Genomic DNA, 12,064 nt, shown 5'->3' on the forward strand with positions numbered 1-12,064 from the left:
TTGGTGAGTGACAATAACTTTAAGTTCCTTTTTCTTGGGTAATTTCCTGGACCAGACCACACTGCGTCTACGCCTACCAATACAACAGGTTTCTCCCTCATTGTCATCATCGGTGTTTGGTCTTGTCCATCCTCCAACTTCGGTTCTCTTGTCGTACTCCGTACCAGAGCCACTGGTAGATTTCTTTTCAATAAGTCCCACTCCTTTAGTACGAGCCTCATCAAAGACCTGTCCATCCTCCAGTTTCATCAAGTGAATTCCGCAGGAGGATGCCGGTGAGTCTTCTGTGCCGCAGAACTCGTATTCTCTCCTGTATTCTATAAGCACACTGTTCTTCTCTAACACAACTTTGTTTTGTGGACATTGTAAGAGTTCCAGTGCTTCCTTACTCTCATTCTCCAACTCTTCACTATATAACCAGTGATAATACTCTCCTTTGTTGTCGCACTTTGACTCAACAAGACTCAGACCATCTTCCCCTTCCTGGTCAATGTCCTCAGCATATTCCACTCTTGCCTTAGTCTTGGGCTCAGCCAATGTAGTTCCATGGCACTCATTCCTAAAATTGAGACAATTAGAATTACAAATTTCCTCCTCTATTCCTTTAGTTTGTGTTACCATACATTTTCCTTTTCTTTCCAATTCACTTTTTTTCACTATTTCTTCTTCACTGTTTTTTTTTCTCTGATTCCTTGCTTATATATTTTTTTTGTCCTTTCAATTGTATGTATCTTGTTTTATTTTGAATTTGTCCATAGCTGCTTCTTTTTCCCATTTCTTTCTCATAGCAGCTCCTTTCCTTGTTGCTTCGACCTCAGATGGTGGTGTTCGTGCATTTAACAACTCAAACCTGGTTATTTGTTTGAGTTTGTTGTTTTGCGCCAGCCCACTCATATGTTCATTGCTGTTTTGATTTAGTGTCATTCTTAATTTTTTTTGCTCCTTCCACCCCAGTACGGAGGGTCCATTTTCTGAGATGTATATCGTACTTCTCTTCTTGTAACTCAATTCCAACTCTTTGCATCCTATTAAGTTAATGTTCTCGCCTGTGTATGTTTTCAGGGATATTTTGGCCTCTTTTAATTCATTTCCAAGTGCTTCAGCTAATTTACTTTTCCATATACTTGTGCTAACCATAGTATAATGTGACCCTGAATCAGCGATTATGTCTATTTCTACTCCACCTATGTTGATGGTACACTCTGGGTTTATTTTACTTATGTTCACCTCCTCTTTCTTATCTGTATCTTCCCTGAACATATCGTATCTTTGTACATTAACAGACATCACTCGCTTATAATGATCATCTAAGTTTTCCATAACATCCTCAAACACATTCCTTTCTGCTTCCTCATGGACTTTCTTTTCAATGTTATAGTACACTTTTTTCCCACCTGTACCTAAACTGTGTAACAATATTTTCACCTTTTCCTCTGGCAGTAATGGTTCTTCCTCCTTGTCTAATATGGATAAATAATTGCAAAAATATTCCTTCCACTCTTCCCATTTTGCTGTTGTTGTACCATCCCCTTTCAAAAATGGCTCAGGTGGGGGCGTGGCCAGCAGCCAACGATGGCGGCGGTGTAAAAGGAGAGCTCCGTAGCTGAGGCGGCCTCCTTCACTATCCGATCATTTATCCGCCGGACAATTAACAATTCCGGGAAGGTGCCGACACCCAGGACCGGGCGGTGCAAGCGGAGGCCAGCTGCTTCCAAATCCGACGGTGTGGCAGTCGGTTCAGAGCGCGACCAGGTGGGGCCGCTGGTGCCCGTGGAAGCCGGGGAGTCGCCTGCGGTGTGGGGCGGACCGGAAGTCCGCCGCGAGAGGGGAGACGCAGCCGGAAGTGCCCGCTTGGAGCCGGGACGCAGACCTGAAGGCGACTGGGAGGCGGCTGCAGCACCGGAGTGGTCACCTCGGAGGTAGCGACCGTACAGCTGAGGGTCCCGGCGCTGGATGATCCTGTGCCGAGGGCTGCTCCCCTGCCTGTGTGATTCCGGCGCCCGCGCCCGTGAAAGCGAGTGGGCGGCGGACGCAACACTGGGTGCCCGGCCCGCTGGGGCGAAGACTGATTGACTCTTTGGGCAGAGCGGACCGCTGTACGCTTGAAAGCGGGTCGGTCGTCCCTGTGGGGGAGGGGAGCGCCATAGTTACCGGTGCCTGACGCGCCGCGATCACCGCGTGCTGCCCCCTGGGGGCATACCAAGGCCCCGTGTCCAGTTGGGAGCAGGGAGACGCGGTGGTGGAGAGAGACACACGGCGCAAAGTAAATCGAATTGGTGGCCGGGCTGGGACAACTCGGTGGAGATTCGACCACACACATAGCTCGTGCCCCTGGTGGCGCCTGCCAGATTCTGAGAGGTCGTTACCGGCTTTGCCTGCTGATCCCGGGGGCCCGAGATTGGGGTGGACCAGAGGGCCCCGGACCGTGCGCACGTGGCTGCCCGCGGCTTCCCCACCGTACCACCAATTGGCGACCACAGGGACTGCTGACAGCACTGCAGGCCAGCCTGGCACAGTATAGCAGCGCGGACACGACACGTCCCCAGGGGCTTCCGCGGGAGCGGCATATCGCTGGGTGCCACTCAACAGGGGAGGAAGGTCTGCACACACGTTGTCACTGAGTCACGGACACACTCCGAATGGCTGGTAAGGGCACCAAGGGCGGAGCGGCGCAAGCCAGGCTGGAAAAATATGCCTACGATCGGGCCTCCTCCTCCTCACAGGAGCCCAAGACGCCACCGGGCAAGGCGATGGAGGCGGTGGGCACCAAGAAGGCGACCATCGATGATGTTATGAAGGCCCTGGCCCAGGTTCAAATGACGGTGGGTTCTATATCGTCCGAAATCACACTTATTCGGGCGGACTTCCATAAGATGTCTGAGAAGGTGCAATCAATGGAGGTGGTGACCAAATCATTGGTGGAGGATGTCGCGGAACTACAAACGAGCATGGAGAGGGTCACGAGGGAGAACAGGGCCCTGCGCGACAAGCTGGATGATCAAGAAGGGCGCTCAAGAAGGAACAACATTCGCATCATCGGGGTTCCGGAGTCGGAGGGGACGAGAGCTATGGACCTGTATGTGGAGGAACTCATCCAACAACACTTGCGACCGAAAGGACTCTCTACCTTCTTCACCATAGAAAGAGCGCACCGGGTGCCCGGAGGCCGGCCCAAACAGGGAGCTACCCCAAGACCGATCATAGCTCGCCTCTTCAACTTCAGGGATAGAGATGCGATCCTGCAGGCGGCCAGGAACTCCCCGCCGGTCCGAATCCATAATACCACAGTTGCATTCTTCCCGGACTATACTGCGGAGGTCGCACGACGACGTAGAACCTTTTTTGAAGTCAAGAAGGAACTCAGAGCCAGGGAAATTCCTTACTCCATGCTTTTTCCGGCTAAACTCAGGGTAGTGGCGAACAATAAGACTTGGTTCTTTGAAACACCCGACGCTGCGCAGGAGTGGCTGGAGGGCTGGAGGCCTGCGAACCGCCCGCGCCGATCCAACAGGACAACCATGCACGCCACCGACGATTCCCATCTGCATTCCCAGGCGTCTGAGGGGGACCCTGAACGCCATTCACCTCTGCGAGATATCCCGGAAACAGGCGACACGGAAGAATGATTTTGCCACACGAACTTCTTTTTCTGTTCAACTGCTTGCTGGCCGGGCGTGCCGCCCTGGACACTGGACGAGGGGCCTCCGGAACTGGAAGATAGGGGGTCGCTGACTACGGAGGGTCCTTACCCCAGCGTGCAAGTACTATGTTTGGGGAAGGGTTCAAGCACTCTGCTGAGTTGGGGGGGCGGGCAGTTTTGAGTCCGTTGAGCAGGGGGGCAGGTTGGGGGGGGGAGGTTTCTTGTTTTCAGGTTGGTCACACAGATATAGATTTGAAGGACGTGGTATATGTGTATCGCTTTGCAGGTTTTAAGCAATACGATCGGGCTCCCTCAGAGCATGGCGATTGTGCAAGCAGAATAGTACTCTATGGCGGTACGGTCTCAGGTTGATACAGGGAGGGGGGATGCGGACCTGAGACGGGGGCCACAATTGGGTGTCATGTCATGGAATGTTCAGGGTTTAGGGGACAAAGTCAAAAGGGGGTTGGTACTGCAAAGTATACGGCGCTTTAATCCAGCCTTGGTCCTACTACAGGAGACACATCTAACGGGCACGGCCGCGCGTGCCCTGGACAGGAAGGGATACAGTATGGTTGCCCATGCAGAGTTCACTAGGGGTTCCAGGGGTGTGGGTATCCTCATGCACCGCTCCTCGGGTTTCATTGTTCAATCCACAAAAACGGACTCACAGGGCCGGTTTGCGGCTGTGCATGGTCAGTGGGAGGGGAGGCCATTAAATGCAGTCTCTGTCTATATTCCGCCGGCACTGCACGCAATTGCCCTTCCCGATCTGGGGAACTTCCTGTTAGAACTGCCTGAGGGTGATTTGATCTTGGGGGGGGATTTTAATGCTGTGGCACATAACACACGAGATAGGTTTCCGGTGCGTGCACGGGACCATGGGCCCTCTCGCCTGCATGGCTTCCTGGAAGCACAAGGTCTGGTGGACCTCTGGAGGCACTTTCATCCGGAGGATCAACAATATACATTTCATTCGGCGGTCCATGACAGCCTGTCACGGATTGACTATCTCCTAACACTGGGACACAGCCTCCTCACTATCACTGATGTGCACATTGGGCCCAGGGGGGTTTCAGACCACTCCCCATTGACACTCATTGTCTCCAACCCAGAACGGACCCGAGCACGCATATTCCCGATCTACCCCGGGTACCTTAGAGTGCCCCTGATAACCAAGAAGCTGAGGGAGGGTACTACAGCGTACTTTGCCGAGAACGAGGGATCAGTGGACTCTCCCACCACCCTCTGGGAAGCCTATAAAACGGTCCTTAGGGGACAGGCCATCTCCGTTATTGCTTGTCATAACCAAACACGAAGGCAGGAACTTGTAGCCCTTGAGAACGACCTAGACAGAGCGAACACCGACCATGCAACTAATCCGACCACTGACACGCGACATGCGCTGCACGTATGTCAACGGCGTCACACGGAGTACCTACGTAGTAGGGTGTTAGATAACTTAGCGGCCACGAACCAGAGAGTGTACGAAGTGGGCGACAAGGCCGGCAGACTCCTTGCATGGCTGGAAAGGAAGAGAGACGGACAAAAGAACATACTTCGTCTGAAAGATGGCGAGGGTCTAGTGCAAACGCACCCTTCTGTAATTGTGGAAATGATGGCTGACCATTTCCAAGCGGTCTACACGCCTGCCGTGGAGGTTACCCCGGAGATGGCGGTGACATCTCTAGCGGGGATACCTACCCGCACTCTGTCACAGGCCGACGTGGATGAACTGGAGATGGACTTGTCCTCTGGGGAGATCCAGGCGGCTATAACAGACCTGCATTCGGGGAAAGCTGTAGGTCCCAATGGGATACCAATAGAATGGTACAAGATGATGTCAGACACGCTCTCTCCGCCCCTCCTCGGTATGTTTCAGGACAGTTTGGAGCGAGGTCGACTACCGCCCGACCAGCGAACGGCGACCATAGTGACAATTCCCAAACCCGGCAAGCCGCCTGAGAATTGCGGTTCATACCGTCCGATTTCTCTCTTGAACGCAGAGACTAAGATCTTGGCTAAAGTATTGGCCAACCGGCTGCTGCCGCATCTAGAGCATTTGATCCATCCTGACCAATCAGGATTCATGCCACATAGGAGCACGGCAATGAACTTGAGGCGTCTGCATGGGGCAATGGCGCGCGCGCCGATGTTGACAGAACCGGCGGCGATCCTTTCGCTCGACGCCAAGATGGCGTTTGATATGGTAGAGTGGAGTTATCTGTTTGCGGTCTTGGGACACTTGGGATTTGGCCCGAAGTTTATAGCATGGATCAAATTATTATACCAAGACCCAGTCGCGCGAGTGTTGGCTAATGGCCGTCTCTCCAGAGAAATATTGCTGAAAAGGGGTACGAGGCAGGGCTGCCCGCTCTCACCGCTACTTTTTGCCTTGGTCCTGGAACCATTGGCCACGGTCATTCGGACTACCCGACTGCTGAGAGGCGTGCAGTGGGGGGATGGTTGGGAGGACAGGGTGTCATTATATGCAGATGACATGCTGGTCTATGTGATGGACCTACAGATAAGTATACCAGCACTACTGGCGCTGTGCGAACGACATGGGAAGGCTTCGGGCTATACTATCAACTGGACGAAGTCGATACTTTACATGCTCAATGGCGCAGCGCCAGACCTGGGTGACAGCTGTCCACTGTTACTGGCGGAGGTAACCTTCCGCTATCTGGGGATCAATGTTACGCGGGATCATGGTACATTCCGACACCTGAACCTTCGACCATTGCTTGAACGATTGAAAACAGATGTGCGCCATTGGAGCACCCTCCCCTTGACGCTTTTAGGGAGAGCAGCGCTGTTCAAGATGATGGCGCTGCCCCGTTTCCTATATGTCCTAGAGAACACACCAGCGGTGGTCCCGGTGCAGTTCTTCCGGCAGGTCTCTAATCAAATATCGTGCCTACTGTGGGGGTCCAAGCCAGCGAGAGTGGCGCAGTCGAAGTTGATTAGGGATTGGTATAGTGGGGGAATAGCACTCCCAAGCTTGGAACTCTACTACTGGGCGGCTCACCTTAAGGTGGTTAACAGGTGGTTACATAGCCCGCAGGATGACCCGGCACTTTTAGCAGATAGGGAACAACTTGGAGCTGCCACCCTGCTGGCCCCTCTCTATGATAAAAGGATGCTTAAGAAACTGGTGGGACCCACTAGGCACACGGTGACATTGTGGCATAAAGCCCAAGCACGACTGAAATGGGATGGAGTGCTCACGCGCATGACGCCGTTGTGGGATTCCAAAGCCCTGGGTAGTCTACGACACAGCAAAGGGTTTGACCAATGGGACACCATCGGGATCTCGACGGTTGGAGACCTGTGGGTGGGGGGGGAAGTGGTACCATTCGCGACGCTCAGGGAACAGTATGACATGGGAGCAACAGAAACTTACCGTTACATACAGATACGGCACGCATTGTTGGCAGCACTAGAACCCGGTGTCACGGTCCCAGAGTCGGCTCCCTTAGAGGACCGACTGTTGACTGACTACATGGAAAGCAAGGCCACGTCGCTCACCTATCGTAAACTACTGAACAACCTGCCGGACCCGTTGCAGAAATTAAAAGAGTCATGGGAGGAGGACGTGGGGGATCTGGATGAGACTTGCTGGAATTCCGCGCTAGCGTCCCCCAGGGAGGCCGGAATGTCAGCAAGATTTAGACTAGTGCAATTTAAAATATTGCATCGCGTCTATTACACACGCACTTTGCTTCACAAAATACACAGGGCTGAAAATCCGTACTGCCTGCGCAACTGCGGAGTGCTAGGGACACTGTTCCACACACTTTGGGAATGCCCTCATGTCATGACATACTGGAGGAGAATCACACGCACTATGGCTCAAACCCTACAAGCGACTCTTGCCCCTGAGCCCAGACTCTGCTTACTTAATGTGTGGGGCCCTACTGATTTGTCGACTTATGGGAGGCAGTGGGTGGGTATTGGAATGATGTTGGCGAAACGCGATATAGCGCAAAAATGGGGGGCGGCGGAAACACCCACCCTGGCCCAATGGTGTAAGAATATGGACATGATCATGGTAACAGAAAGGGCGGTGTATAAACGAAGATCTAACCCACGCAAGTGGAATAAATTATGGCTGCCCTGGAATGCCTATAGAGGGGATGTTTGCGAGCCTCTACCAGAGGAAGAAGACATGGATAGCTCGGGGGATGATGAGGAGGGAAGCTAGAGCCGGGAGGAGAGGTTGGGCGCGGGTAGTGGTTGGGATTTGACACTTTGTGCATGCCTGTTGGAGTTACCTTTTATAATGATCATCTGACGTATAGCTTGAATGACTGCTTAGCTATTATACATGGTGATGTTGAAAGTCAGTATTGATGCCGGATAACTAATCTGTGACCCTTTTTTCTGAGTTTTTTCAGTTCTTAAAATAGAAAATGTAAAGTGCATTCAAGGTTCCGTATGGCTGAATGTTGAAGCCACAATGATGACTGTCGATAAGTTTCTTCGTGTATATTGCACTACAACAATAAAAATATTAAAAAAAAAAAAAATGGCTCAGGTGGTGGTAATTTATACATTATGTTTTTATCCATGTTAATATTGCAATAAATTCCAACTTATATATTTTTTTCTTTACAGTACAATTAATTCCTTCTGTTATAATGTTCAAAATAAAATTCACTATTTCCTTGTCGTTTACTTCAAAGGATACAGTCTTTGTACTCTTCCTGTGGAATCTGTTAAAAAATTTTTATCAGTGTGACACGCTATAGGTGTTGCGTGTAGTTTCGTTGTTTCTTCTCACACAATTTCACTCAGCGCGAAGATGCAACACGCATTGAAGTGCAGTTTGGATTATAAACTTGTAATTCCAGTTCTGATAAGACTTTTTTTTCCTTAATAACAATATTGACGCCTTAAGGTTATATTTTTCTTTCAATATTAACCATGCTTTAGATTTCTTCACAACATGGTGTCTTTCAAACACAAAATGGCCATTGGACGCCAGCACGTAATGACGTTTGCTCCTGAATGAACGTTGAAGTTCTGAGGAGATCGCGCATTACACGCTAAATGCGCTTCTTCAGATCAATTTCAAACGCGGTTCCAGAGAAATAATCTTCTTCCCTGCTCCACTCACAACTCCTCCTTCCGGCATCCACAGCTCACCTCGAAAACCTTGCGCAGAATCCCGTGTGCATTAACTACGGGTCTTCTTATTAATTTCAATTTGAAACACACGCGTTTAAATAGTTTCACTACACAGTGACTATCAGACTCAAAATGACCTCTTGACGCCAGTATATAATCAAGTTCCTTGTAGAATTAAAGTTGTATTTATGAGGAGAAACACGCTTCACGCGCTTAATGCGCAGTTTCAGATCAATTTCAAATGCGGGTTCAGAGATATAACTTGTTCCCTGCGCCGCTCACTACTCCACCACCCGGCTTTGCAGATTCACCTCATAAGCCACGCGTTAGATTAGTTTAACTACGCGGTGACTTTCATACTCAAAATGGCCCCATGACGCCAGTATTTAATCAAATTTCTTCTTGGACGAACACTGTAGTTCTGAGGAGAAACACTTCACACGCTTAACGCGCTGCTTTAGATCAACTTCAAACGCGCTTTCAGAGATATAACTTGTTCCCTGCACCGCTCAAAACTCCTCCTCCCAGCTTCCAAGGCTCACCTCATGAACTTGCGCAGATTCCAGTGTTCATCTACTTCGGGTCTTACTTTTCTGTACTATTTCATTTTCACGAGAACGCCCAAAGTTCAATCAGTATTCACCGGTCACATTTAATCCGCTCAAAGTCCAAGGCTCATTTTATCAACTCACTCATATATCAAACTTGCCGGGATTCACGGAGGCTGCTCCTTTTCCTTAACTGAATAATACTTCGTGTATGAAAATACACACTTCATGATGCCGTCCTACACCTTGTCTCATAATCCAAAATGTTCCTCAGTTATGGGTTCTCCGGTGTGCCATCCTCGTCGCCAAATTTGTAAAGTAAACACACAGTATTTTTGAAGGTGTCACTTTATTTCCTGTAAATACGACACACCGGGTAGAGCGCTCCGGTCACCAGCTCAAAATCATGGACAGCTGCAACTGCCTTCATCAACTGTCAACTAACTGTCAGATGGCAAAGTACAAACGCCATCTGACGTAATGTATGCAAATGCGGGGATGCGCGGCAGGGACGGGAACATGCAGGGGACATTTGCAAGAGGGAAAGGTACCAACGTAACAATATGCTGGGAGATCGCATCCAAATATTCCCTACCACTTGTGCATTCCGATATGCCCTTAAGGGATAACCCAATGTTCCAGATGTATTTTTTTGTAATGAAACGAAGATCCAACTCCAGGGTAGTTTAGGTAGTATTTAATATGATGGTAAGCTCGAGTAAAAGTACAGTGAGCCCCACCAGGAGCAGCCTTCCTACTGCTCTGCCCATACACTAATTGCCACCCTCACTTATCTGAAATTCCACAGCATCATCATGCACCAACATTCCACCAACCATTTGACATCTACACTACCCATCACCCAAACCTGTAGTAAGGATGTACAACACTGCAATCACACCTAATATTGCTTCACTCTGCCCCCTTCCCTTACACCGTAGGAAGGGTGGGAAAAAAACTACACACTCCAAACACTACTCATTTGGCATCTACCCTGCCCTTCACCCAAACCTGTTGTAAGGGTGGAATCAAATTCTAATAACACATCAAACCTTCAACCACTCAAGAGTTGGCTTAATCCTGCCCCTAACTCTTACCCAGTAGGAAGAGTGGAAAGAACACATTCATTTGGCTTACTCCCTTCCCTTCACCCATTCCTCATGGGAAGGGTGGAACAAAACATTCACCATACATGACCAAATTAACGGTGTACCTAAGAACCAAAGGGCCCATATTTCAGGAACCTACCAACTTGCCCAAACATGTGCAGGTCATACTCTTGCAACAGCACAGTAACCCAATACTTTATGGTTAGCAAAGACACTCTTAATAACAAAAGCTGCCATTCACAATATACACATACGTACCTGGCGTACTAAACTCAATCTACGCATGGTAATCGATCACAAACGTCAATTCACCTGCAACATTCGTCACTATTATTCTAAACAGCATCATGTTCATTCTTCATACAATGAATTAACCGTTGTTTCTCTTCAACCTGACTTGCCAACAGTTTTATGTCTCCTAAAAAGATTAAAGAGTGCCATCAAAACAAAAACCGGCTTCGATCACATGTAAATATATTCAATTGGACCACAACCTATGGTCAGACTACCCTCTAAAATGATCTAATTTGTTGGTCCAATTGAATATATTTACATGTAATCGAAGCCGGTTTTTGTTTGTATATATGTTTTTAAAACACATTGATGGCATTCTTTAATCTTGTGAAGAATGAACATGATGCTGTTTAGAATAAAAGTGATGATTGTTGCATTGGGCCACAAATATATTCTGAGGAGAAGTTTGGTTCTCTGTATATTTTGCCCACTTGGGCAGTATATTTACGCAATATTCTTTGTGGTGTGTTATCATCAATGAACTTTATTGTCTGGAGCCCACTAGGGCAGTACATTTATGCAGTATCCTGTGTGGTATGTTATCATTAATGAACTCCATTGTCTAGAGCCCACTAGGGCGTTATTACGTTTTGCAGTATTTTTGTGCAAAATCCATAGTATATTGATATAATCATTGGAAGGTTTAAGAGAAGCGTTGTCTCTATATGCAGTTTTTTTCTGCAAGAATTTATAATTCAATATGTTAATCATATGATGGCTAAATTCACACCACTGATTTACGAAGAGAATATGGCTCTAGAACTGCGTTGTAGGCTTTGTTATGATTGTCTTATGTTAATCATGCATACAATGTTGTTTGTACAAATACTTTAGGAAGAAACTTTATTGACACAACAATGCGTCATCATGTTGGTTAAAACACCATTCTAAGATGTCTGCTAAAACCACCTGACCGTAGAGACGGAGTAGTCCTATTTCTATGTATATGAACTGCACTATATGTATTGGTATTCCACAAACGTATCTCTGACCCGTGATCAAGTTGTTTCTGCACCGAAACGCGTCAGGCGTTGACTTGCTGCATGTTATGAAATAAAATAACCACGCTTCAAGAACCACATCGGGGCTCGAGTGAATTTTGTTTCGGAAAAAACGACAAATTCTGTGGAGCATATATATATATAAATAACCAACCTACTGGCGGTTGCCAGTAGGTAGTTATAATTAGGACCTATTTTCCATAGGAAATCCGCAACATTCTATTCCCATTAACTTTGGGGCAGATTGACTAATCTTCGCAAAATTTTAAAAACTTATGGCCAGCTCCGTTCCGCTCCTATCCTTAAAGTTTCACGGTGATTCGTCAAGCGGGGGCCGAG

This window comes from Lissotriton helveticus, chromosome 5_1 (genome assembly GCF_964261635.1).
Source record: "Lissotriton helveticus chromosome 5_1, aLisHel1.1, whole genome shotgun sequence".
In the NCBI taxonomy this organism is placed as follows: Eukaryota; Metazoa; Chordata; class Amphibia; order Caudata; family Salamandridae; genus Lissotriton; species Lissotriton helveticus.